This window comes from Nomascus leucogenys, chromosome 3, assembly GCF_006542625.1.
Source record: "Nomascus leucogenys isolate Asia chromosome 3, Asia_NLE_v1, whole genome shotgun sequence".
NCBI classification, from domain to species: domain Eukaryota; kingdom Metazoa; phylum Chordata; class Mammalia; order Primates; family Hylobatidae; genus Nomascus; species Nomascus leucogenys.
In genome coordinates, this window is record NC_044383.1 from 134,446,830 (window position 1) to 134,474,734 (window position 27,905).

At 41.4% G+C, this 27,905-nt stretch overlaps 1 protein-coding gene across 3 annotated transcripts in view; it reads left to right on the top strand.

Annotated features, from left to right (window-relative positions):
- Positions 1 to 27,905, top strand: part of SASH1 (SAM and SH3 domain containing 1) — a 212,430-nt gene that overhangs the window by 72,609 nt on the left and 111,916 nt on the right. The window lies entirely within an intron of this gene.

Sequence of the window (27,905 nt, forward strand, 5' to 3'; positions counted from 1 at the left end):
AGTGCAATGGTGTGATACTGACTCACTGAAACCTTTGCCTGCCAGGTTCAAGCGATTCTTGTGCCTTGGCCTCCCAAGTAGCTGGGATTATAGGCATACACCACTACTTCCAGTTAATTTTTGTACTTTTAGTAGAGATGCAGTTTCACCATGTTGTCCGGGCTGGTCTTGAACTCCTGACCTCAAGAGATCTGCCTGCCTCAGCCTCCCAAAGTGCTGAGATTACAGGCATGAGCCACTGTGCTCAGCCAACTTGATGAAATTAATATGAATCATAAAATCCCCCTTGAAATTCTCAGTTGTTTGAAAATTTATTCCCAAAGACCATAATGGGAATATTCACCCAAGTCTCTATGGAGGTTTCACTCTTGATAGATTTTTCATCAGTTTTTCAAATACTTAATCTCCATTTTGATATAATTTATGTTGTTGCATAACCCTTTCATGGCCTGAAGCCACACTGAATGTTGCCACTCATGACTCGTTGTAACTTGTAGTTGAGATGTTGAAGGAATATATATATGTGTTTGAAGATGTTTAAGATGGTTCCATTTTTTTTGCAAATGAGAACATTATTTTGGCTAGATTTTGATATAAGGATTGAGAAATTTACAGTTCACTTAAATCATTTTAATTTTTATTTTATTTTACATTTATTTAGCACTTAATGTTTGTTTTTCACATACATTTCAATTTGTACCTCATTCTATTCCTGGTAATAGTAGCAGGTATGTAAATGGGCAGTGGGGTTTTGAGAGAATAATTATTTAACAAATTATAGTTACACCTACCGCATCCATGAATGAAAGAAAAAGTTGCTTTAAAAATGATGTAAAGTGATTTGATGAAGCATTTAGTGTTTCGTTTTTCAACTTAGAATTTGTACCATAGTTACTTCAGTTTGCAATGAGTTCCCTAAAAGCTATGCGTATCAGTCCGCCTCACATTGCTATAAAGCAATACCTGAGGCTGGATAATTTCTAAAGAAAAGTGTATTTGGCTCAGGGTTCTTCAGGCCGTACAAGCACAACACCAGCATCTGCTTGGCTTCTGGCGAACTAATAGAGCAAGAACCCAGTCATTACCATGGGGAGGGCACCAAGTTCTTCATGAGGGATCTGCCGCCATGACCCAAACACCCCCCACCAGGCCCCACCTCCACCACTGGGGATCACATTTCAATGAGATTTGGAGGGGACAGACATCCAAACTGTATCACTAGGATGCTAGGTCATAAAGAATACAGGGAAAGGGTCATAGGAAAATCATTACTGTTGAAAAAAGAAAAGTAGTGTTCCTTAAAGCAACTCAGTGTATCAGAATATTGCTGAAGTTTTAATGATGAGACTGTAGGGAAATATTTACCATTTTGGAAACTGTAAACCTGTTGTTTGTGTTGATTTATTGTCGAATGCACAGTTCTTTACTTTTAATTTAGTAATTTGAGCTACTTTGGTATTTGATTAGTTTGAATCTTGTTTAGGATGCTCAAGGGAACTTAGAGAAGCTCAGTTACATTAGTGAGACTAAGTGACTTGGAGAATAGGTTCCATCCATAATGTGGAAGCTTTAAATGCCAGTTTAATAGTTTGACATTGTTCTCTTGTTAAGAGGGGACATAGGAAAACTTTTGATTGGGAGAATGACCCAAGGATTATGCTCTTGGGAGGAGGAAGAGCAGTCCAAAGGGTATTGCTACTGCCTGAGCAAAGACACTAAGTGTAGAAATGGAAATGAGGAAGTGAACAGAAGAAATATTTTGTTGGAGGAATTTAGGTCTTGATTGACCTAAATTGGAATGGATAGGGCTAATGGAAGATGCTGGGAGGGGAGTGTGGCTGTTAACGGGAGAGAGAGGAGGAGGAAGGAGAATATGCAAGAAAGATCAGGAGCTCACTTTATGATATGTAGTTGAGGTGCTGTTGGGACATTCTTGTGGAATGGGGGCTCAAGAGAAGCAGCGGGAGCGAGATAAATGCATCCAAGGCTCATTAGTCATTGTGCTCTTAGCACCTAGCTTGATGCGTGACCTGAAATAATCAATGCCAGGTGAATGGAGGCCGTAGATGTAGAACATTTATTCAAGAAGTTTGCGCGTTTGGCTCTGAAGGAATGGATGCAATGATAAGAGAATGAACTGCCCTACCTTCCTTCCTCCCTCTTCTCCCCTTACCCCTCCCATTCCTTCCCCGGGCCTCTCCTTCTGCTCCCCTCTTCTTCCTATGGGGAGAGTTGAACCTGGTTGTATGAACATGCCAAAGGGAAGAGAAAAGAATGATGATGAAGCATAAAAAAAAAAGAGAAAGAATAAATATATGTGGAATCGCTCCTCCTTTTTATGAAGTCTGTGTAAAAACCATTGAAGAATGGTAACCGTCCCTCTTTGGAGAATGGAAAACACTGGAAGCTTGGGTCACTTCTGGGACCCTCCTTAGCCAGGAGCACATCAGTAATATTTACAGCAGGGGCAAGTTGTCCTACAAAATTTATGTCTGTACTTTTGTCAGTACGATATTTACTAAAAACAAAAATAATTATGTAAGGAAATAAAGGAAGCACTAAAATAGTTAGGTTCTAGAACCAAGGCATGCTGAGTATTAGGTCTTAAGGCACAGTCAGAAAGAATATAATGGGAAGAATTTCTAGCATGTTCCTATGTGTATATTCATGCGGACACTTCTGTGGATGCAAATGTCTTTAGCAGAGAATTGAATGTAGGAGACTCTTAGGGAGTCAAGCAGAATGGTTCAGGGTGAGGGCGAGGGTGAATGCAGGAAGAAGGTAGACTGGGATAGAAATCCTGGCTTTGCCACTTATTAGCTATGTGATTATGAGCAAGTGATTTAGTCTCTCTGAGTTTCAGGTTCTCCTTCTGTAAGAAGGAGATAAACACCATACCTACCTTTGGAGGCTGCAGTGAGAACTATGGGAAATAATATTAAAAAGTTTATCCAACACATATTTATTGAATGCCTACAATGTGCCAGGCACTGGTCTAGGTCCTGGAGCTGCAGCAGTGAGGGAAGTGGGTGAAGTGTCTGCTCTTGTGGAGCTTACATTCTTTTTTTCTTTTTTTTTTTTTTTTGGAGACAGGGTCTTGCTCTGTCGCCCATGCTGGAGTGCGGTGGTGCAATTTCGGCATACCGCAACCTCCGCCTCCTGGGTTCAAGCTATTCTCTTGCCCCAACCTCCCAAGTAACTGGGTTTACAGATGCCTGCCACCATGCTGGGCTAATTTTTTGTATTTTCTTGGCGAGGCTGGTCTTGAACTCCTGACCTTAAGTGATCCATTGGCCTTGGCCTCCCAAAGTGCTGGGAATACAAGCATCAAACCACTGCATCCAGCCTCTTTGTGCTTATGTTCTACTGAGCCCAGGAAAAGTTAATACATTTCTCAACAGGGAATATTTTTAAAGTGCCAAGTATAATGCCTGACTGTGCATTTAATCAACGTGAGTCACCACCATCGACTTCACAGAGTGCACACTATTTTCTTATTTTTATGATGACAAATGGGTAGGGCTTCCATTACAAATGAGTTTAGAACTTTGTATTGAGTATTTTTAATTTGAGAAAAGAAATTAATTAGTGCTATTGGTGTGTGCATGCCAGCCGAACAATTTACATACTGATATTAGTGATAATTATTTGTTTGTCTAGGAAGTTCTGATTACTCTAAAGGGGCCTGGGCACTGATTTTCATGTATTTGTGCTGCTTCCTTTCCTTCCTATTAAATGGTGAGCACGAGGAAATAATATCACTTTTCTGACATTTGCTTGACACAACCTTTTCTTTAAAGGGTCCCTGGATTATGTCACACATCTGGGGTGAAGACAAGATTGATAAAGCAATACTTAATATTAATTTTGTAGGAAATATACATAAATTAATTTTGTAGGACCGTTTTCTTTAAAAAATGAAAACCACTTAAATCAGAGGAAGATCACTCTTCAGGTTTGACTAAGTAACTTGGTATGATCATTAATGTTGTCTGGGAGCACAAATATCTGAAAGATAAATACAAATAGGTTTGAACACATGCTAGCACCTGCCCTTGCAAACTTCAAGAATTTAAAGATTGATAGCAATCGCCTGAGAGCCAGCAGAACAAAGGTCACCGCAGAGCCATCATGATATGGAGTGCCATAGAAGAGGAAGCCCACATCCATGGCTCTGTCATTGGAGTTTAACTCTTTGGGGAAACTACCCACAAACCTGTTAGCCAAAGGCAGTCCATTAAACCTACCCACTCATTCAGAGGATTCCCTTTGGCAAAAGGAAGCTCTTTTAAAGAGAGAATTAGGGACCTGCCCTCATTAATTAAAAATAAACCTTTTATTTTTCCCTAAGCCAGAAAAGCTTTGTGTAATTATAGTGTGGGGAGGTAAAGGAGATCCCACACTTCAAGCCTACATCCATCAAGGTATTTGGTTAACTGCCCAAGCAGGTCTGGCCAGGGCTTCAGAAAAGCTGGCCTTTGTCTTAGCAGGTTACGGGCATCACAAATGCCTCTTCAGTGTACCCTCAGATGGCCCACCAGCGCCGTGACTCACTCACCTATATGGACATGACATCTGGGCAGACAAGATGCAATTTGTTCCCTCCTGCTTCTCTTGAATTGCTTGTTTTCAAAAGAATAGATGAAACAAAAGCAAAGTCTTTGAGGTTTCCCTGAAAACTTGGCATGGATTGTAACAAGGTTTTTTTTTCTTTTCTTTTTTTTCCTAAAGTGTCCTTTGTATCCTATTTAATAATCCCCACCAGTTGTATGCTCTTTTTGAGGAATTTTCAGTGGAAGAGTAATGAGTTTAAAGTGGTCTGCAATGGGAGACACTCGTAAGTTTTGCTCAACTGTTAGATACAGTTTAAAAATAGCTCTTGAGTTTTGCAACGTGGAGCACCATGTGTGAGATCCTGGACAACATGTGTGCTATGTGTTGCAAAACCCTTCACAAGTGTTACCTTATTAACTGCACAATGTCTGACAGGTGGCAGACCCCTCAGAGGCCTGCAGGAAGAGGGGGCTCCTGCACACAAGCCACCAGCTCAGAACAGTGGCTCTGTGTCTTGGGGTTGTGTTGCCTCTAGAGAGTATGTGACTTCATTGGATTGCAACAGAAACAGATAAATAACCCAAGATCTGCCCTGGAACATGGGGAATCATTAAGTGAGATTCATTACCATTCTTCGCAACCTTGGGTTTTTGCCACACAAGACCGGTTATGGTTAGTTGAGCAGAAATTTGCAGGAGAGACCAGCCTGAATTTAGACCCAGCCACTGAGGGAGACCTCATTGTGGGGATTTACTGGAGAGACTCAGTCCTCCAGTAGGTAGCTGAAGTCTGGGCAAGCAGCAGGTGATGGGAACCCTCAAGACAAGATAATGGGGTAGGGCTGGCCCTGGGAAACTGAGAACAGCCCATATTTGTGTGTCTGCTCATAGCTAGGTCTGTGAGTAGGTAGAAGAGACTCAGTCACTGAACATGGGTGGGGCAGAACCCCTGTGCTGGGAGAAGGCGAGGGTTATTGTGCAGTTACCAGAACAAGGCCTTGCAAGGAAGAAATGAAAACACACTTGGGTACAGGCTGGAGAGTAGGGGAGGAGGGCAGAGACTCAGGAAGCTAAAGGAAGCCTGTTGTCAGCCCTGGAGCACTGACTAGGAGGGCCAGTAGATTTTACGGTAGCAGTTAAGAGTGTGTATCCCTGGTCGGGCATGGTGGCTCACGCCTGTAATCCCAGCACTTTGGGAGGCTGAGGTGGGCGGATCACAAGGTCAAGAGATTGAGACCATCCTGGCCAACATGGTGAAACCCCGTCTCTACTAAAAATACAAAAAATAGCTGGGTGTGGTGGTGCACACCTGTAGCCCCAGCTACTCGGGAGGCTGAGGCAGGAGAATCGCTTGAACCCAGGAGGCGGAGATTGCAGTGAGCTAAGATTGCACCACTGCACTCCTTCCTGGCAACAGAGCGAGACTCTGTCAAAAAAAAAAAAAAAAAAAAAAAAAAAAGTGTGTGTATCCTGTAGTCAAATCAGATAGACTCCATAGAGCCTGCCACCTTCAGACATGGTCTTGGGCGAGATAACTTAATCTCTTCATGCCTCAGTTTCCTCATTGGTTAAAAAAAAATGGAAATAGGCAAAGTTCCTACCTTATAAGTTTTTTTTCAGATTAAATGGGAAAAAAAAGTACTTAGAATGGTGTATGGCACCCAGTTAGCATTAGATAAATGTTGGCAATGATGGGAATGAAGCAAAGAAGATGAAGATGGTGATAATCACGTCGATGATGATAACTTTGATGATGATGATGGTTATGATGAACCAGAAAGCGCTACAGAAGCACCTGAAGCTCCAAGATTGGCCCTGGCACATGTACTTAATTTATAGGTGGAGATGTTGTGATTGACAAAAGGTGGGGAAGTGGGATGCAATCTGAAAACAAACCCAGTGGTCCTAGTGGGTACTTGGTGAATACTTGGGGCTTATGAGGTATATAGATGTTTGGTAGCTCCAAAGGTGTTTGTCACCGTTCTTTCTATAGTTAATTTTGACAACATCTAGGTGTAAATAACCGAATCAGCTATCATTTCAATTTTTTGCTTACCACTTGCATATAGTTATTTAAGAGGGAATTTTCAAGAAAATAGTTAATTTACTTTTATATATTTCCTTACCACACCATTCAGCTTTTCCCTGGCTGTCTACTCAGGATAAACGAGGACAAATGGCAGTCTACATGATCCCTGACAAAACCCTTGACACATGTGGTAGAAGTTATATATAGTGCCTAACATGGTTTGTGTCCTTCCATGAACATGTTTCTTTCATTGTTTTGCTTCAGTGTTGAACATACTGTCTTTCTCATGCTTTGTCAGTCAAATTATACAATGTTAGTAACCAGCAACTAAAAACGCAGTAGGACTTTAAATGACTTCCATAGTAAGGCACTGGGCTTTATGTGTGATGGTGTCTTCGCTTCCAGTCTTCCCTACTCTATTCCTTTTTGAATTCACGATACAGATATTTATTAGATACTTAGTCTGAACCAGGCACTTTGCTAGGTCTTGAGATGTTAATGGTGAGCAACCCATAGCCTGTGCCCAGGGTACACTGAAGTCTGAGTACACAGATAGCGTGATGCAGTATTCCAATGGAAGCACCTGATCCAGTCTTAGGGGATCAGGGAAGGCCCAGGAAGAGGCAGCATCTTTAATTTCTCTAAAGTTCTGTGAAGAATACACCTTAATCTCCAGACCCCAAATCATAACCCTTCTTCCACCCTCAGATCATAACTTTGAAAGCCCTCTGCAGTTTCGATGCAGCCAGTCCTTTCCCCAACATTGAATCTTCCTTGAAACTTACTCCCCTCCCCTCTCCTTTCCATTCTGGCATTGTCACATGGCATATTGCTCATCCCAACTTTATAATATTTTTGGTGAAATTTGAGTGGTTTTCTTGTTGCTCTGTGAATAATTTATGGCAAAAACAGACAAATCCTCTCCATTTCCAAAGATCATTTTCTCTTTCAGGTAATAAGCATTTACATGAGTTGTGAAGGCCATTTGTCTGGTGATTAAAATTTGGAATATTCAAAGAGAGTCTTCATAGCAACTTTCAAAACATATAGGTAGAGTATTTAAAATCTGTATTGGGATGCTAATGGTTTCTCATTCTAGCTTGGGGTTTTGTGGCAAAGGTGAGCACCCTCTTCGGATTCACTTTATGTTTTATACAATGAATGAAAAATTCAAGTGTTAGTGCTTTGAATTTGCATACGTTGTTTTAGGGCTTGACAGAGAAAATGTGGATGACTTTGAAGTTGATGCCATATCACTATAGGGATTATGGCTCTTTAAAAAACAGATCTGATGGTACTCATGTAAGACTCTTTATTGTCTCTGTTCTTTAAATAACAATCATATCTCTAGGTTCATGTCATCCTTTTTAGATGACCATGTAGTATTGGGGATGCAGTCCGCCCTCCTGTCCTGTTTCTCAGCCACATCAGTCATTGTGTTCAGACTCACTGCTTTTATCTGCTTTGCTACAGATGCTAGGAAAGGACCATCCATCTGTTTTCTGCCCTTGGAGAGCAGGTCCTAATAGGTTTCCTGTTTGTACTCTTGTGGGTTTTTGCTTGTTTGCTTTTCCTGAGAAAAACACATGCTATGTGCTAGGGGGAAATTGGCTTAGTTTGTGTACATGGAGATTTTCTGTGCAGTAATAGGCATAACCTTATATGAAATAACTGTTTTGTAATTAACACCCTGGTGGTATTTAGCTGATTGAGGCCAGTTAAGAGACAACAAGAAAATACTTTAATTCTTCCTTTTCATGCTACAGGAAAGGAGAGTTCAACAAGGTGTTTTAAGAAAAAGGGAAAGTGAAGCAAAATTTCTGTGAGAAAAATTCTGCATTATTGATGTTTCAAAAATCCTTATTAATATAATACAGTAAAAAAAAAGTGTGTGCGTATTGAATAATGTATCTTTTTTTTTTTTTTTTTTTTTTTGAGACAGAGTCTCGCCCTGTCGCCCAGGCGCTGGAGTGCAGTGGCGCAATCTCGGCTCACTGCAAGCTCCGCCTCCCGGGTTCATGCCATTCTCCTGCCTCAGCCTCTCCGTGAATAATGTATCTTTAAATGACAAGTGCCCTGCAAAGATCTATGTGTAGAAAAGAAGTTTGTTGTATATGATTTTTAAAAGTTAACATAGATCTTCTATGTCATGGACCTTCTATATCCCATTTGTGGTATAGAATCTTGATAGTGTGCGTGTGTGTATGTAAATTTTAGATCAAATCTGACTCTGGGTCTATAGAAGGAATAACATTAAGAAAAACAGATTTTAAGCTGAAGCATTTTTGTTCTGCTTTCGACTGTAAAATTTGTATATATACGTTGTAGAAAATTCAGAAGGCCTAAAAAAAAAAGGATGATACTTAAGTCCTCTATTCACACTTGCAACTCAGATATAACCACATGCTTTTGTCTGACATATATATCTGTTCCATAAATGTTGAGTATCTATTAAGTGCCAGACACTCTGCTGGGTCCTGAAGATACACCAGTGAAGAAAACACACAAAATTTCCTTCCCCAGGGAGTTTACATGCCTCTGTTTATATATGTACACCATACACCAAAATATACAATGACTTCAAGCTGTATATATGGTGTGCTTGTTCATATTCCTTAGCCTTCGCTAAGGAATACCTTTCCCTTATGAATTATTGTTCCATATTTTTTAAATCGTTACATACCCTTTGAGTATACCATAATTTATGTCCCCCAGTTTGAACTGTTTAGGCAATTTCCAATTTTTCTTATCATAGAAATAAGTGGCCGGGCACGGTGGCTCACATCTGTAATCCCAGCACTTTGGGAGGCTGAGGTGGGTGGATCATTTGAGGTCAGGAGTTCGAGACCAGCCTGGCCAACATGGCAAAACCCCGTCTCTACTAAAAATACAAAAAAATTAGCTGGGCGTGTTGGCGCATGCCTGTAATCCCAGCTACTCAGGGTGGCTGAGGCAGGAGAATCACTTGAATCTCGGAGGCGGAGTTTATGATGAGCCGAGATTGCGCCACTGCACACTCCAGTCTGGGTGACAGAGTGAGACCCTGTCTCCAAAAAAATGAAAAGAAAGAAAGAAAGAAGTGACTATGAACATCTTTAAATATGTATCTTTACCTTAAGAGTTCACTGTCTCCCTAGGGCCAATTATTTTTATTTATTTATTATTTTTTCTGAGACAGAGTCTCGCTCTGTTACCTGGGCTGGAGTGCAGTGGTACGATCTCAGCTCACTGCATTCTCTGCCTCCCGGGTTCAAGCAATTCTCCTGCCTTAGCCTCCCAAGTAGCTGAGACTACAGGTGCCCGCCACCACGCCCAGCTAATTTTTGTATTTTTAGTAGAGACGGGGTTTGACCATGTTGGCCAGGCCGGTCTCGAACTCCTGACCTCAGGTGATCTGCCCACATCAGCCTCCCAAAGTGCTGGGATTACGGGCATGAGCCACTGTGCCCAGCCAGGGCCAATTATTAGATATAAGTGTAGCAGGCTGAAAAGTAGGAACATCTGAAAGACTCTTGAAACACTGTTGGCCTCCTGGAAATATTCTACAGTCTGCACTCCCACCAGCGGCACTCCTGCCCTGTTCTTATCTTATACTTCCCAGTATTTAGGGAGAAAAAGTTACCAGTTTGAAAAGTAATCTTATTGTGCTTTTAAACTATATTTCTCTCGTTATTTATAAGAACACACATATTTTTCTATCCTTATTTGTCTGACTCATCTCTTAAAGTCATTTGCTCATTTTCCTATTTAAAGTAATGTCTTTCTTGTTTATTTATCAGCACTTTTTATATAGTGAGCCATTTAGTCCATTATCATGAATGTGGCACATTTTCCCCCAGGTGGAGAATATGCATTTTTGCCCAACTTCTCTACCAGGTAAATGACAAGGAGGGAAAGGAGAGGGCCCTCCTCTTGGTATAGAGGAAAGGTTGGTTTTTCAACCAGAATCTCTCTTCTAGGCACAGCAGCAATGACTCAGTCACTGTGATGGCAGTGCCCACAAGCACCAATGCCCAAGAATCCCATTTGTTTTGCAGACAGGGCTGCTTTTATAGTGCCAATCTATGCTTTCTGCCTGAGCTGCCAGAACCATGCGGGGTCCAAATAGGCATGTGAGCATGGAGATGAACTCTCTTCTGGATAAACAGTACTCCACCTTGTCCCCTCCTCCCATATTAGTAGTCAGTGATCCGTGTGAATTTAATTGGTTTCCAGAAAGTGAGTGTTATGTGTATACGTCAGTGTGCCACTTTCGAGTTGTAGAAAGAAAAAGTTGGGCCTTGTGGCTGTGGATGAATGAACATGACCCTGACAAACAGCTGCTGTTCTGAACAGCGGGATAAATTTATGTTTAAACCAGAGTAAACTATGCAACCAGGTAATAATTTTGAGCAATGAAGTATGTTTGCTATAGTAACCATTACAGACACAGATAAATCACAGTAATTTCAACATGGCACTTTTGCCATTCAATAAATGAGTATTTTAAATTTCATTTGCTTTTGAACTAAGTTTCATAATTTATGGAGTAAGTCATTCAAAGATTAATGCTCAGAAGGGAGGAAAATCACTATACAAGAACAGAAACATGTCATTTATGTATATTACATTGGGACTTTGTCTGCCTGTGTTGCCATTATAAACCTGATTTTGCAAACATTTATAATAGACCAATAAAAAGTTTGCCCTGGGCTAAAGTTTGCCATTTGTTCCTGAGATTCCAATTTTTATATAATTATTTTCTTTCTCAAATAATATGATTATCTATCCGTGTGTGTGTGGTGTTTTTTTTTTTGTTTGTTTTGTTTTTAAGATGGAGTCTTACTCTGTCGCCAGGCTGGAGTGCAGTGGTGTGATCTCGGCTCACTGCGACCTCTGCCTCCCGGGTTCAAGCAATTCTGCTGCTTCAGCCTCCTGAGTAGGTGGGACTACAGGCGCATGCCACCACGCCCAGCTAATTTTTGTATTTTTATTAGAGACAGGGTTTCACCATGTTGGCCAGGATGGTCTCTATCTCTTGACCTTGTGATGCGCCTGCCTCGGCCTCCCAAATCCTGTTGGGATTACAGGCGTGAGCCACTGCGCCCAGTCCCATGTGTTTTTAATGTGTTACATCATTATACAACATGACTAATTCAAAAGTTTATTTATTTTAAAAGCAGATTTGTGGCTGATGATTTCAGAACGTATTGGCTTGCAATTGATTCTGGAGCTTTTTAAAGATGGTTACACAATATTTAAAGATGGTTCGAAAATATGGTTCAGAGAATGAGAAAGGAAAGTGGTTAAATGTCATGATAGCACCACATGATTTTACAATAGCAAAGACAACAATAATAGTGACACTTCATTAGGACAAAATGTGAGCTGATCTATTAGAGGAACCATTCAAATTTAGCACCTCCTGTTTGATCAGGCTACATAATTTTGTAAATCCCCTATTCAGTCACCCAATCTGCATACTAATCAGTTCCGACGTTATTTATATGGTAACATGAAAGCCTTTAGTTTTTTATATTCTCAGTTACTGTTTCTCTTACTTAACTGCAAGCTCCTGAAGGTCAGTGACTATATTTTTATACTGCCAGTACCCAGCACGTCAACTGAGTACAAACTGGTCAGGAAACGCTCGTTGAATAGATGAAGACATAAATGTTTTTTCAGTTGTAGGCTGTTGCCAACTTCTGAAGGTCGTCTTGTTTCAAATGTTTGAGTCATTGGGCTAGAACTTGTAGTTCCTTCTCCCATTAAAAAAAATTCATGTAAAAGATAAATTATACCACAATAACTTAATTTCATTTCCAATGATTACACTCCAATCAAGTAGTGGAATTATAGTAGTCGGTCAGAGGTCTGACCAGTTTCTGGAAAAAAAAAAAAAAAAAAAATCCCCACCCCAGACAGCAGACAATCCTGCAGTCAAGCTTGAATGCTCCATTGATGTGCTTTCCACATGTTGTAAGTAATTTATTCTATTGTTGGACACCTGGCTGTGCTTGCCCTCCTCCCCCATCCTTTTTAATAAAATGGTGGTGAGTCCATCTTTGTCTTTTAAAATTTTTTTTTTCTTTTAGGGACGGTGTCTTGTTCTTCGTCTTCTTTTTTTTTTTTTTGGGACAGGGTCTCGCTCTGTCACCCAGGCTGGAGTGCAGTGGCACAATCTCAGCTCACTGCCGCCTCCATCTCCCGGGTTCAAGTGATTCTCCTGCCTCAGCCTCCCGAGTACTTAGTATTACAGGCATGTGCTACCATGCCTGATTAATTTTTATATTTTTAGTAGAGATGGGGTTTTACCATGTTGGCATGCTGGTCTCAAACTCCTGACCTCAAGTTGTCCACCTGCCTCGGCCTCCCAAAGTTCTGGGGTTACAAGCATGAGCCACCATGTCCAGCCAGGTGGGGCTTGTTCTGTTTGCACAGGCTGGAGTGCGGTGGTGCAATCGTAACTGACTGTAACCTCTAACTCCTGGCCTGTAAGGATCTTCCTGCCTGGGCCTCCCAAAGCACTGGGATTACTGGTGTGAGCCACTGAATCCAGCCTCCTCTTAACTTTAAAATCCTTAGTCTTATCATCCCTTTTAGAGCACTGAAAACCAGGCCAGACTTCAGGTGGGGCTCCAGATATACATACCCCTTCACCTGCAGGCCACTGAATCTGACTAGAAGCGGCTCTGAGCAGCCTTCTTTGGACCAGTAGTTCTCAAAGTGTGGTTCTCCAGCCTGTAGCATCAGCGTCACCTGGGAACTTGGTAAAAATGCAGATGAAACTCTTGGGTAGGACCCAGCAATCTGTGTTTAAGAAGCCCTCCAGGGATTGCAAGGCACTAAGTTTGAGAACCACTGACAGGGCTTATTGGAGCATGGTCCCAGGGAAGAGTGGTGTAAGTGATTCCCATGAGCAGTACACAGGATGGATGATATGCACTTCAGCGGCATACGTGGTCATCATGGTCAAGGGTCCCTGAAGCTCATGGAAGAGACGAATTGAAGCTTCAGACATGGAGTCCAAGGTGCAGTGGTCAGATGTGATGGGAGGCAGCTCTGGACCAGTGTGGCCAAGCTAGCTTCAGGATGAGCACTGCATGCACAAGGCTGCACGCAAGAACTTTGTCAGTATATTTTAGTACCTAATTGAAAAATTAAACTAGATTTAAAATCTGTTATGTTTTCATAAGAGATTTCACTATGTCTGTTAATGAAATAAGGTGCTTTTACATTCTTGAAATAGAAATTGCCATGTTTCTGTTGGCTGTAAAATGCTTAATAAATTTAAAATGGTTGAAAAAAGGTTAAAACAATTTTTACCTCTTAGTTTGAGTAAAACTTCTTGTTACTAATAACCAACAAGAACATCAAGAGATCATTATTAAACATCTTGATCTGGAATGGCATATAGTTCTTTCAAGCATATAGACAGTTATTTCAAAGACAGTTATTTTCAAAGAAGTAGCTCAAGTTTCTTGAAAAAATTGGAAAATATTTTATTTGAAAGTATTATGTCAATTCAGTATTTAATATCTTCAGTAATACTCTGATTTTTTCTCTTTTCCCTCCCCTCCCCTCCCCCTCTCCCCTCTCATCCCCCTCTCCCCTTCCCTCCCCCTCTTCCTTCCCTCCCCCTCCCCCCCCCAGTCTCCCTGTGTCCCCCAGGCTGGAGTGCAATGGCACAATCTTGGCTCACTGCAACCTCCGCCTCCCAAGTTCAAGTGATTCTCCTGCCTCAGCCTCTGTGAGCCACCGTGTCTGGCCTGATTTTATTTTCTCGATGGTTATTAGGTATTATTTTAAAAGAATACTTTTGGCCAGGCGCGGTGGCGCATACCTCTAATCCCAGCACTTTGGGAGGCTGAGGCGGGCAGATCACCTGATGTCAGGAGTTCTTGACTAGCCTGGCCGACATGGTGAAACCCCATCTCTATTAAAAATACAAAAATTAGCTGGGTGTGGTGGCGGGCACCTCTAATCCCAGCTACTGGGGAGGCTGAGGCAGGAGAATGGCTTGAACCCAGGAGGCGGAGGTTGCAGTGAGCCGAGATCGTGCCACTGCACTTTTTTAGCCTGGGCAACAAGAGTGAAGCTCCATCTCAAAATAAATAAATAAATAAATAAATAAATAAATAAATAAATATAAATAAAATAATTTTTTTTTCCATTTAAAATTTTCTCAGTTTCTCTTAGCATGCAGTGTGCTATCATTGTCAGGGGATCGCTGTGGGGAAAGAGGTTGGGCAGCTCTGCACTGGGCAGTTCCCTGCTCCCTGGAAGGCTTTCCCATGTTTATATTTTTCTTCCCTTCTCTGTGTAAACAGCCCTGCTTCCTCCAATTGATCCTGAGTATTTGATACCATTTCCAGACACCATTCTAGTGAAGGTGCTCTGGTTTCCATTGTCCCCAGGAAATGTGGCATTCAGAGCTGAGCAGAGTTACCCAGATGTCATATACCTGGTGCCAGAACAGAAGGAGTGTTGCACCTGTGGCTTAGAGTTGAAATGCAAAGTGAGTGACTTCAGAATTCACTAGATGGAAACCCCACTGAAGCGGTGCATGTCTCTTTCACTGTTTTATCCTCGTTGACTTATGGGCTCAGTAACTATTTTTAAAATTATGGAATGATTAGATGAAAGAGGAGATGGAAAAAAAACAGAGAAAGCAAAAGGAAATGGGCTTATGTAGTGCTTCCTGTCACTTTTGTCTTACGTTAGTCAATCCCAGTGAGCAACCGGATGTACTCAGATCACTTAGTGGTCGGGCACGGTGGCTCACGCCAGTAATCCCAGCACTTTGGGAGGCCGAGGCAGGCTGGTCACTTGAGGCCAGGAGTTTGAGACCAGCCTGGTCAACATGGCAAAACCCCATCTCTATTAAAAATACGATATATATACATGCTCAGTGTGGGTGGCACGTGCCTATAATCTCAGCTACTCGGGTGGCTGAGGCAGGAGAATCACTTGAACCCAGGAGGCAGAGGTTGCAGTGAGCTGAGATTGTGCCACTGCACACTGCACTCCAGCTTGGGCAACAGAGTGAGACTGTCTCAAAAAAGCAAAGAAGATCACTTAGTGAGCATGGGATGAGAACAGGGAGGGTGAGAGGATTCTGGGGATAGCCACTACCATCTAGAATGGCCAGATATCATGGTCTCTACCCCTGGGAAATTCACCCAGGGGGTGGGTTATAGTGGGGATATGCCAAGTCCTGCTACTAGAATGAAAAATTGAATTATAGAACTTGTTGGATTCGTTTTTTAGGATAACTAACATGTCTTCATGGACACTGTGTCTTTTAATGATTACATTTATATGGCATGACACTCTGGTGTTTTATACACTGTAAAAGGTACATTCTTCTAACACAACACTCACATCTTATTGAAGTGATCCATTGCCACATTGTGGTGTGTGGATCTTATTCTTATCTCCACGCAAAATGCTTGGTATGTGGTATGTACTCAACACTGGTAAAGTTGTAGCTTAAACAATCTAGTACATAGTTTTAAACAAAGACAGTTTAGACATTAAAGAAGTATACACCTTGTTTGACATGAGGTGTGGGAGCACCAAGCTTGGCCCTCTTAGATTCAAATTACTCCTGAATTTAACCAATTCAACTCTGATGTATTTTAGCACAGCCATGCTTCAAGATGGTGGAACTTACCCTCCTGTCCTCCCAAACTGACTTCTACTCCTTCCCTGGGTGCTTCTTGACTCCTCCGAATGGGTACGGCAGTGTGGACCTCAGGGAGGCCCCCTTAGTATGCTCCTCCGGTTTCACTCGGGGATCTCAGACCTAATTTCAGCTTTGCCCAGTGTAAAAGCTTTTCCAGAGCAAGGTGACTTCTTCAGGAATTTTGCATGTGATATCTTTCAGAACAATAGTGTGTTATCTCGGCCAGAAGTCAGAGGAGAAATTTTACTCAGAGAAAGAGCCATTTTCCTATGGCTACCTTAAGACATAAAAGTATAGTAACATCCATCTCATAACTGATCATGTGGTCCGTCTGTACTGTAGCATCCCATGGCTCACCTTTTATGAACTAACCGAATCCCTGGGCCTACTCTACTTTATAGTTTTGTTCCCTCTGCTATTTGTATCATATAAATTAATTAGCTCCTTACCTTTTTACTTTTATCATGTAACACTGAACTAAGTTACTTAGCCATCTTAAGTCATTTTTTGGAACGTGGTAAGGCTTAAATAAATAAGTAACTAATAACTGCAGAATATAAACTATCAGGCCGGCTGCGGTGGCTCATGCCTGTAATCCCAGCACTTTGGGAGGCCGAGGCAGGCGGATCTTAACTTGAGGTTAAGAGTTCGCGACAGCCTGGCCAACATGGTGAAACTGTCTCTACTAAAAATACAAAAATTAGCCGGGTGTGGTGGTACACATCTGTAATCCCAGCTACTCGGGAGGCTGAGGCAGCAGAATTGTTTGAACCTGAGAGGCGGAGGTTGCAGTGAGCTGAGATGGTGCCACTGCACTCCAGCCAGAGCCACAAGAGTGAAACTGTATCTCAAAAAAAAAAAAAAAAAAAAGAGAATATAAACTAATACAGCAAAAGACTCAATTATTTTAACAGAGAGCATTAATGGCTGGGTGGAAATTGCCACTTCAGGTTTCTTTCTTATGAAAGCTTGCAGAAATTCACTGATCCCTTAATTATGGTGAGACTTTAAGGTTGCAGTTAGTGGAATAGAATTCTTCAGCTGTGAAATACAAATTTCCCCCTTAGAACCTTTCTTCTTTGATATGATGGGATGAGAGTACTTTTCCTTTAGTTTCACTCAGAAGAAAATTTCTTATACCAGGCCAAGAGCTTATGGGGTCCAGAACAATGACTAACATCTCCTCTTATACCTTGAGCAATATGGGTGAAATGAGACATGAAAAGCTGAAGAGTTAGGTATGGATGAAGAAACTGACAGGCCACTACTGATTTTTACCTAAAAGTGATTAAACATTACAACATTCTCTTTTAAGTTCTTATGTATCTAAGTTGTAGATCTTAAATATTTGTTGAATTGTTTTTACTTCCTAGTGTAACTCTGCAATCCAAAAGTAAATCTTAAATAAAAACATGAAAATACACATCCCATGCAGTAAAATTGCAAACACAAATTCAAAGAAGGAAGCTGGGCATGGTAGCACATACCTGTAGTCCCAGCTATCCAGGAGGCTGAGGCAGGAGGATTGCTTGAGCCTGGGAGGTCAAGGCTGCAGTGAACTATGACTGCACTCCAACCTAGGCCTGGGTGACAGAGCAAGACCCTGTCTCTTAAAAAAAAATAAAAAAAAGAAGAGGAAGGAAAAAAGAGTCAGGCTTATTGGCAAAGTGATCCAGTTTAAACAAACCAGGCCTAGGACGGTTGTTCACACTTCTAATCCCATCACTTTGGGAGGCTGAGATGGGAGGTTTGCTTGAGGCCAGGAGTTTGAGACCAGCCTGGCCAACATAGCAAGACTCCATCTCTAAAAAAAATAAATTAGGCATGGTGGTGTGTACCCACAGCCCCAGCTACTTGGGAGCCTGAGGCAGGAGGATCATCTGAGCTTAGGAGGTCAAGGCTGTAGTGAGCTATGGTCACACCACTGTACTCCAGCCTGGGCAACAGAGCAAGATCCCATCTCTTTAAAAAAAAAAACAAAAAACAAAAAACTAAAACAAACCAATAGATTCCCAGTAGTACTCTCTTGTACAGGGAGCCTGTGCAAGGCTGTAGAAAGTAGCATTCTCAAGGGGATGTCCTGGCACATAATAAATACTAAGTAAATAGGTTTTGATGGATTGTGGCGGCACACAATGAATTTCAACAGGAATTCATTGGAAGGCCATTTGCAGTCTAGTTGAGGAAAACCAGTAAGTGAGTAGAAGAGTTGCTACCCATAGGTACATTTAATGAATACGTGATGTGGCTAGTCATTGGTGTGCCCTTACTCAGGCGTATCATTTAAGGCACAAGTGGGCAGAGAAGGTTAAATAGGAGAGCCTATTGGAATTGGAACTGAAAGATGAGTAGGATTTGGGTGGATAGAAAGGAGAAACATTCTAGGTAGCATAAGCGGAAGTGAGAACCCAGGCTCAGTCTACACTCAGGGAGCAGAGGACATGGTAACTTCACTAAGAGGGTTTATGATCAGGCTATTTGGTGAAGGGGCTTCTTCTTCCGAAACGTGGACTTCATCTGTCAGTATTACGTTTCCATGAAAGATTTTGTGGATTTCGTTTTGTTTTGTTTTTAGTCAGAGTCTCGCTCTGTCACCCAGGCTGGAGGGCAGTGGCGCCGTCTCAGCTCGCTGCAACCTTCACCTCCTGGGTTCAAGCAATTCTCCTGCCTCAGCCTCCCAAGTAGCTGGGATTATAGGCACTTGCCACCATGCCCGGCTAATCTTTGTATTTTTAGTAGAGATGAGGTTTCACCCTGTTGGCCAGGCTGGTCTCGAACTCCTGACCTCAAGCAATCCACCTGCCTCAGCCTCCCAGAGTGTTAGGATTACAGGTGTGAGCCACTGCACCCGGCCTCCATGAAAGATTTGGAAGAGAGAAGTGACACAGAAGCAGTGAGTTTCTCAAACAGTATACATCACTGGGGAATTTTGGCAAATTGCAGATTTTGATTCAGGAGGTCTGGGATGGGACCACGACTGGATGTATAGCAGGATCCCAGGTGATACTGATGCAGATGGTCCACAAATCACATTTTGAATAGCAGAGACACAGAGTACTATTTCCAGAAGATGGAGTTGACAATAGTGATTAGAGGGGCATGACACCACTTTTCATAGCCCTTTTAGAGTAAAAAAGGACCCTAAAGATTATCAAGTGGTCCATTTGCCTTTTGTTGCCATTGGAAAAACCAAACCAAACAAAATAAAACAGGTTCTAAAGGTTGCGCTACAGCGGGGAGCAGAACTGGACTCCAGTCTCCCAGCTGACAGTACTTTCCATGCAACCATATGCTGGTAGCCCAGGTAGCTGTGAGGCAAAGGACTACAAGTGGAATGGATTCACTAGATGGATGCAAGAAACCTTGGGAAGAGAAAAGCAATAGCTTTGGATGGTTGATTTAGTGGGGAGTGAGAAGAGAAGACTCCTAAGACAATAGATTTTTTATTTTTATTTTTTTGAGACGGAGTCACTCTGTCGCCCAGGCTTGGGTGCAGTGGCGCGGTCTCGGCTCACTGCAATCTCCACCTCCTGGGTTCAAGCCATTCTTCTGCCTTAGCCTCCCTAGTGGCTGGGACTACAGATGCCTGCCTCCACGCCCGGCTAATTATTATATTTTTAGTAAAGACAGAGTTTCACCATGTTGGCCAGGCTGGTTTCAAACTCATGACCTCAGATGATCCGACTACCTCAACCTCCCAAAGTGCTGGATTATAGGTGTGAGCCATCATGCCTGGCCAACAGTGTTGAATTTTAAGTCCTGGTAAAATCGACACATGTTCCTTGAATTGACTGGAATAGAGAAGTCAGACAAGAGTGGAATGATTTCCTGGCAAAGGTGAGAATGTTGACTTTCAGGTTGCCCTGGGATCTACATGCCTGACTGCCCTGCACTAGTCCGTGTGTTGACTGCTGTAGCTCATCTAGTGGGATGGCTGGTTCGTCTGAGATAGGTCAGCCAGGACTGAGAGGTTAAACAGCAGCCAGCAGGTCATGGAGTCAAAGCTTGGACTCCCAGAACTTTGCAAATAGTTAGTCTCTTTGATTTTTCAATAAAAATAAAGATGTAATGGTATTTTGAGGTTTAAAACATGGAGAAAGGGGCCTCCTTTAAAAGGTGAGAAATAACCTACTAGAATCTGATCATGCAGACCCATTTGTAGTAAGCGGGCAAACCAAATGAAAGCCAAGACTAGATAGTGTACAAGGTAATATAATTTTTTTTTTTTTCTTGAGACTGAATTTCGCTCTTGTTGCCCAGGTGGAGTCCAGTGACGCAATCTGGGCTCACTGCAATGTCTGCCTCCTGGGTTCAAGCGATTCTCATGCCTCAGCCTCCCAAGCAGCTGAGATTACAGGCCTGCACCACCACGCTGGGCTAATTTTGTGTTTTTAGTAGAAATAGGGTTTCTCCATGTTGGTTAGGCTGGTCTCAAACTCCTGACCTCAGGTGATCTGCCTGCCTCAGCCTCCCAAAGTGCTGGGATTACAGGCGTGAGCCACCACGCCTGGCCAATATATACATTTTTAAGTAGAATTTACCTGGAAGTTTCTGTTCATCTAGTTTATCTGTTACTTGGTAAGGATCTCTCCTGTGAAAAACACATATAATATAGTTTGCCAACTGGGAGATACCACAACTCTACAGCCTTCTTGTAAAGTGATAAAAACCACGTAAATCTATGACCAGCAGCAACTTTCCACAGCAGTTCAGAGCTTGGGTCCCTCCATTAATTGCATGCATCAGTAGTAGCATGTGGCATTTTACTTTTAGCTGCATGTGGCTAAGCATCCGATCGCCTCTGGCTTTTTCCACCTCCTCCTTCCTGTACCTAGTGTGGAGGAGGAGAACTTGGCACTGAGCTGAGCTGGTGGGCGCCTGGTATTCTTCCTCTCCGTTTTTGGAACAGAAGGGGGATTTGTCCCTCCTGCTTTTCCAGCTGTGAAGTTCATTTGGCTTGGAACCTTGGCAGCATTAAGGGAGGAGGAATGTGTGGATTTCCACAAGAAGGTGGAGACAAAGTGGGAGTGGGGATGAGGGCATGATCTTTGTTTTCCTGGATCTAATTCTGCCCTGGGTGGGTTTTTGAGTCTGGTATTTTGCACAATGGGATGTAGCTCCTAAAGCCAGAATGTCATCATTTAGGGTCAGAGACTTAGTTTTGTATTTGACCTAGTCCCTCTTAGTGTGACTGTAGATGTATGTGTGTATACATACACAAGCAGGTGAAAGCACACACAGGTAGACATTTGTTTTGGTTTTGGTTTTGACAAACTACTGATTTCATCTTGCAATACTTGGGTTTTGCTTTTGTTGTTGGACTTATTTATTTATTTAGCTTCTGTGTTAGATACAATAAAAATTTGCGGAACTATTTTTTCTACAAATTGTCCAATCTGACAATAAATGCATTTGAGGTTTTTCTCCCCAGTAAGATTTTTGATCACCTGATTCATTTTTCTTTTTAACTATACCATACTATAGTGGAGCCTCTTTTAGTCAAACGATGAATATGAAATCATTTCAGCATGGTCCTTCTCTCTTAATAATAAAATATACAAATTTTAACACATCGAGAAAATATTTTAATACTACCCATGACCTAACTAGAGAAATAAAGTATTAATACTTTTGTTTCTTTTTTTTTTGCGGGGCGCAGAATCTCTCTTTGTTGCCCAGGCTGGAGTGTGGCACGATCTCTGCTCACTGCAATCCCTGCCTCCCAGTTCAAGCCGTTCTCATGCCTCAGTCTCCTGAGTAGCTGGGACTACAGGTGCGTGCCTTCACACCTGGCTTATTTTTGTATTTTTAGTAGAGACAGGGTTTCAGTATGTTGGCCAGGCTGATCTCGAACTACTGATCTCCTGATCCGCCTGCCTTGGCTTCCCAAAGTGCTAGTGAGCCACCATGCCCAGCCTGTTTTAACATTTCTTAGGTAGCTTTTTAGCTTAATTGTTGGACTTAATTGTTACACTTAACTTGGGAGGGTTTCTTTAAGAGTTTGTGATGTTAATGAGATTTGTCATTCTTAAATTGTTATCAAAGTTAACTTTGGGGACTTTTATTATGTTTTAAAAAATATACGAATAATTTGTATATGTATACTTTTTATTACAGAAGGGATTTGTTATATTTATCTTTGTGTTTTAAAAATATATTAAAGTGATTGAAAAAGGTTATAAATTGAGAAGTAACCATTGGTGTGTAGAATTCTTTTAGATATTTTCTCCTGCATTTATAGACATACATATGTAGATAATTTAAAAACATAGGGGAACTGGAGATTTTTTTTTTTTTTTTTTTTTTTTAAAGACAGAGCCTCATACTGTCACCCAGGCTGGAGTGCAGTGGTGCAATCTTGCCTCACTGCAAGCTCTGCCTCCTGAGTTCACACCATTCTCCTGCCTCAGCCTCCCGAGTAGCTGGGACTACAGGTGCCCGCCACCATGCCTGGCTAATTTTTTGTATTTTTAGTAGAGACAGGGTTTCACCGTGTTAGCCAGGATGGTCTGGATCTCCTGACCTCGTGATCTGCCCACCTCAGCCTCCCAAAGTGCTGGGATTACAGGCGTGAGCCACTGCGCCTGGCCTGGAGATTGTATTTTTAAGCTGATCTTTCATCTTTAGAAAAAAGTAATGCAAGACTACATGCTTATAAAAAAATTCAGTGAGATATACTCTCAGCGTTTTTTTTCCTCTGTGTGCACACATACATATATGTACAAACATGCATGCGTTCATGTTGGGATATATTTGTATTTGTGTTTAGTTTTCACCGTTACACTTAACTTGGGAGGGTTTCTTTAAGAGTTTGTAATGTTAATAAGATTTGTCATTCTTAACTAAGGTATCCATATGTGACTTAATGATGAACAATTAAATCTATAGGTCAAATTTCCAAATCTTCTCACCTCACCAGCCACAGAAAAAATTCACAATTCACTTTCTTTTTTTAATGTATTTAAAACATTTCAAACTAAGTTATAATGCCCTAACTTAAGGTTCAAGTTCAGCCACCAGTGTTGTGTGGCTCTCCCAGGTTATTCTGAGCAGTAATTTCTCATTAAATTCTGCTTAGAATATGCTTTTTCCAACCAAAGTTTGTGAGCATATCATATTCAGAAATTTTAAAGGATGTAGCCAGGTGCAGTGGCTCATGCCTGTAATCCCAGCACTTTTAGAGGCTGAGGTGGAAGGATTGCTTGAGGCCAGGAGTTCGAGACCAGCCTGGCCAACATAATGAGACTTGTCTCTATTGGAGGGGAGAGGAAATAAGAAAAAAATATTAAAAGCATTGCCGGGCATGGTGGCTCATGCCTGTAATCCTAGCACTTTGGGAGGCCAAAGTGGATGGAGCACGAGGTCGGGAGTTGGAGACCAGTCTGGCCAAGAGACCAGCCTGGCCAATATGGTGAAACCCCGTCTCTACTAAAAATACAAAAATTATCCAGGCGTGGTGGTGGGTACCTGTAATCCCAGCTACTTGGGAGGCTGAGGCAGGAGAATCACTTGAACCTGGGAGGCAGAGGTTGCAGTGAGCCGAAGATCGTGCCATTGCACTCTAGCCTGGGAGACAGAGCCAGACTCTGACTTAAAAAAAAAAAAAGATAATATATTGACACTTAGGAAACAATAGTGAATACTTTTTAAATAAACTCTAAAGTTACATTCAACTTCAGAATGCATTTCTTCATGTCCCTTTGCAACATTTAGATGGAGTATCTAAATTTCATAAATATGATTTTTCCTTACGACCAAAGAAAGTCTTCCAGTGCTAGGAAAGAGTCAAATTCCTGGTGAATCAGCCACATGCTCAAGACTGAGCAACATTAAGGAGCTCTGATAGCTAATTCTTAACTTAAAAATGGTAATATTTCATGATTTGATGTCTGGGATTTTCTTCAAAGTAAAATGAGATGAACATGAAGTAAGGGTGAAGGTATACAGGAAACAAAATCAACTCTGAACTGCTGATTGTTGGAGCTGGGTAGTAGGAATTGGGGAGTTTCTTATCCTCTTCTCTTTACTTTTGTATATTTAAAATTTTCTATAATAATGGGTTTGAAATAAGAGACATGATCATTGCAGCCTAATACAGTGCAATATTTTGACCTTAAGTGATAATTCAGGCTGACTGTTGCAAAGATATACTTGAGTAAATGTTGTAAAAGCCACAAGATAATCCTTCCGGATATGGTCATGAATAAATGGTTGCACCCCATTCCTCATTTTGAAAACTCATGAGCAGGCCCATTTCCTTGGCAGTCAGCATGGCAGACTGTAATTCCCAAAGCTGGCCACAGCGATGTCTGCCATCCAGTGTTGCTCTTGCGGTGTGGCTTTGGCACTCTGCCAGCTGAGAGGTAGCTGTGAACCCTGGGAGGGCTTGTGATTCTGGCAGATATCTTACCATAGGAGGCTGTTATAGGAGGCAATACAAATCTCAGCACTTTGGGAGGCCAAGGTGGGCAGATTGCTTGAGCCCAGAAGTTCGAGACCAGCCTGGGCAACATGTTGAAACCCCATCTCTACACAAAGTACAAAAAAAGTAGCCGGGCATGGTGGCATGTGCCACCTAGAGGCATGTGCCTCCCAGCTACCTGGAGGCTGAGGTGGAAGGATCCGTTGAGCCTGGAAGGTCAAGGCTGCAGTGAGCCATGATCTCACCACTGAATTCCAGCCTGGGCAACAGAATGAGACCCTGTCTCAAAAATAAAAATAAAAATAAAAAAACCCAAAAAACCAAAGGGGCAATACAGCTGCTGCCTGCCTTTCTCCATATGCTTACTCTTGCAACCCAGCATCCTGCTGTGAGGAAGCCTCAGCAACCCATGCAGCCCTAGCATCAGCTTCCAGACATGGGAGTGAGCAAGTTTCCCAGTGATTTCAGCCCTCCCATCAAGTCATCCCCAGCTTTTGCATGTTCCCAGCTGAGGCTCCAAACACTGTGGAGCAGAGCAAGCCTTTTCTGCTATTGCCTTTCTGAATTCATATTCACAGAACCTGTGAACATCATAAGATGCTTGTTGGTTTATGCCACTACATTTGGGATGATTTGTTACACGGCAGTAGTAAATGAAACAGTCGGCGTATGTTAGGGGAGGAGAGAAGGGTCTTATTTCTCAGTGTACAACATGCCCAAAAGTTATACATATTTATACATATAATCAATGATTGTTTTGATGAGGTTCACAGTGTTTACTATTTCTGTCTACGTTGTGACATCCAGATCAGGAGCTGTAGTGTAAACCATCAGCTATTCTCTGAATAAAGGGGTTGTGGCTGAGCAGTCAGGTGCATGGCACATGGCACATTATAGTAATTACTCTTCTGCTCTTTTGTCATTGACATCATGTGACACTCATCAGTGTTATAATAATGGAATTTTGCCAATAGTTTATTCCATTTTTCTCTCTCCAAGCATTTATAGGTCCTTAACTTAGTGGATAACTTTACAAGCTTCTCCTCAGTTGTGCAATATTTTTACTTTAGAATGTGTTTGCTGTAAGACATGCGTCTAAATGATGACTGTAATCTCTTATCCTTGGGGGATAAAATCAATAAGACATCCTGAAAAAATTATTCTCTTGCTTGGTCTTAAAAAAAAAACAAGTCACTAGAAATATCACTATACAAGATCTCCTGCTCAACATCAGTAAGCTGCCCTTGATAAAACAAACTTTCTGCATGAAAACGTTACCTGTCTCCATGATTTTAACATTATGTGTCAAACTACAGCCCCAATCAATTTTCTGAAAAGTAGCTAAACAAGCTGGGTGTGGTCATGAACTATAGTTCTAGGTACTTGGGAGGCTGAAGAATGGCTTGAGCTCTGGGCACAAGATGGCATTGCGTGATGATCACGCCCGTGAATAGCCACTACACTCCAGTGTGGGTGACATAGCAAGACGCTGTTTCTTTAAAAAAAAAGAGAAAAAAAAATTTGTTTAAATAGCTAAAAGAATCAAATGCCTATTATAAGTAACAAATGAACATGCTAAGATGAAATGATTAAAATTTTGCTTCCTTATCATCAAACATTTAATGTGGTTGTTAATAAGCAACTACTTTGTATGCAGGGACAGGTACATTTTGCATAATGTACCATATATGTTACATTTGTGATATGACATGGCAAATGATGCACTTAGCAAATAAAATCTATCCAAAAAATGCAGATAAACAGATACAACAAAAGAAGATCATTTCCTAGGATGATTATTACTATTACTAGTGAGGTAGAAACTTAGAGCTTGAAGAAAAGGTAAAAGTGGAGGAGGGGAGGTGAATTGAATCAGTCACTTTTGCTGATGGTTATAGAAGGTCATGGGCTGCAATTGGGTGTTAAAGGGGCAATTTCAGAGAAAATTTCAGAGAAACTTAACAGTTTAGTTTCATCATCGCTCTGAGTTCTCTGTACCAATTCCTGAATAGGAAGGAAGATTAGGGATTAAAACAATGCTAATGATACTTTTGCTTACCTCCTGCTATGTAAGTTTGTAAATTTCTCTATGTGAGGCTGAAAGGTTAGCTCCTGGGAAATTGTGATTGGTCTGTAAGCACCAGAAATGTCCGAAAGTATATATCCCCTTCGTTAACTGCACCTGAGCCTGACATCCTACCATTCACACTTGGAATATATAACTCAAAACATTGTCCATATACTGTTTGGTAGAAATGGTGTGTCAAGTTTGGTACAGAAATACTTCTGTTATGAACAACGGCAGCAATAAAAACCAGGAGGATGTTAATGAGAGTTCTATGGAGCTTTTACGCCACTGTGATAACTTTTTATGACAAACAAGGGCCTGAGATTAGGGGATGAGTGAGTTGCCAGTTCATTAAATTCTTGTCCATTAAAACCCATTTCTCTTTCTGGCCACTTGTCTACAGTCATCCCATTCTCAGATGTACTCATCCCAGCACATTCTTTCTTTTTTCACTGTGGCAAAAAAACAAAACAAACAAAAAAAACACATAACATCAAATTCACACTCCCAACAGTTTCCCCAAGTGTGCGGTGCAGCGTTGTCAGCCACATGCACATTGTTGAGCAACAGATTCCCAGAACACTCCCCCACAACCCTGCATACAAGTGAATTCATTCTGATACTCTATATTCGTGCTGGATTCCTGTTCCTTATTTAAAAGTATAACTTTGTTCTGAGTTATACTTACTTTCATACTTTATTGCTACTTTTATACTTCAACAAAAGTTTTTCGGTATTGGTGTAGTTTTATAATCGTGTTAATGATGAAAAGGGCAATTGAACAATTAGATGCATGTGAAAATGCATAATTTACATAATTTATTTTTATCACAGGTAATATGTTTATCTAAATACTCTTCATTTTCTTTTACTTTCAAAGGAGATACAGCCTCCTTGAAGTGTGAAATGAGGGTGTTATACTATATGGTTTTATCTATAATATTCTTTGATTCTTCTGCCTCTCACAATTTAATGATGTTTCAGTGCATTCTTAATATCAAGTATTTATATTTCATTTATCCACTTGATCCCAAGAGTGTTTGTTTTTAAATTTCCAGATAGGTCAGTTCATTTGCATTAGGGAAGTATAGTGATTTTTAAGGCTGCAAGATAACATTTGGTTAGCTTCCCAGCTTCCTAAAGACATTAACAACTTCTCCTAAGCT